Genomic DNA, 940 nt, shown 5'->3' with positions numbered 1-940 from the left:
GAGACTGGGCTTTCCCCAAAGCCTGTTTTTACTTTTAATGCTTCTTTTGTTTTCACTGACCTTAATATAACTTACATTAAAGAACAATGGCATTGTATACAGCCTCACTACCAGGATGCAAGTGCATCCGGTACTGCAGCAACTCAGGAGATCAAGGACAAAATTAAATTTGGTAATTATGGCCCACAGTACTTGCCTTGGGAAAATAAAGGAAAGGAAAACGCTTCTGGAAGGGTGTAAAGGTTCCACCGAGATTTGAACTCGGATCGCTGGATTCAGAGTCCAGAGTGCTAACCATTACACCATGGAACCTCTTCTGCAATGTTCCTACCAATAATTATTAATAGTTGATTATAGTAACTTTTCTGAAAGTTCTTAGTCTACTTTGAGACAAAATTCTTGTTTGCACCTATTCATCTAACCTCTCAAACAAAACCTTGAGAGATTTTATTTCATTTTTTTGGTCAAGTACAGGAAACCATAAAGTCTCCTCCTTAATTTTCTCAGAAACTTGATGGTCCTGGGCCTTTATTTGATAGAAAACAGTGAGCACTTCTCATATATGCCAGCAACATACTGAATTATATACTTCAATGAACAACATACTTGTATTTATTAAGAGATTTAATACTTAAAACCCGATGTTGTACACTTTGAGTTGAATGTATGGTATGTGAGTATATCTCAATAAAGCTGCTTTTTAAAAAATAGATGAAGTGGTATTTTCAGTTCCCGTATAGATGAGGGAATTGAAGCTTAGGGATCTCATATTTTTTTAAATCTGCAACTCTGTTCAATTTCAGCCATGTAATACTTTTCTCCACATTATCACGTCCATTGCTTCTAGGAAAACAAGATTTCCTGTGTCAGATTCTGCCATATTCACGAAAGAAAACTTGCGGGAGACGTTATTTTTAAGAGAAAATTAAGAGAGGTGTGA

General features: G+C 36.0%; 1 non-coding gene across 1 annotated transcript; it reads right to left on the bottom strand.

Annotated features, from left to right (window-relative positions):
- Positions 1-240: 240 nt before the first annotated feature.
- On the bottom strand, positions 241-312 carry TRNAQ-CUG (transfer RNA glutamine (anticodon CUG)). Its single transcript has one exon. It is a non-coding gene; the product is annotated as a tRNA-Gln (tRNA).
- Between the last annotated feature and the right edge of the window lie 628 nt (positions 313-940).

Source organism: Dasypus novemcinctus, chromosome 22, assembly GCF_030445035.2.
Source record: "Dasypus novemcinctus isolate mDasNov1 chromosome 22, mDasNov1.1.hap2, whole genome shotgun sequence".
Lineage (NCBI taxonomy): Eukaryota > Metazoa > Chordata > Mammalia > Cingulata > Dasypodidae > Dasypus > Dasypus novemcinctus.
The sequence above is the reverse complement of the archived record's forward strand: the minus strand, read 5'-3'. Positions and strand labels throughout refer to the sequence as shown.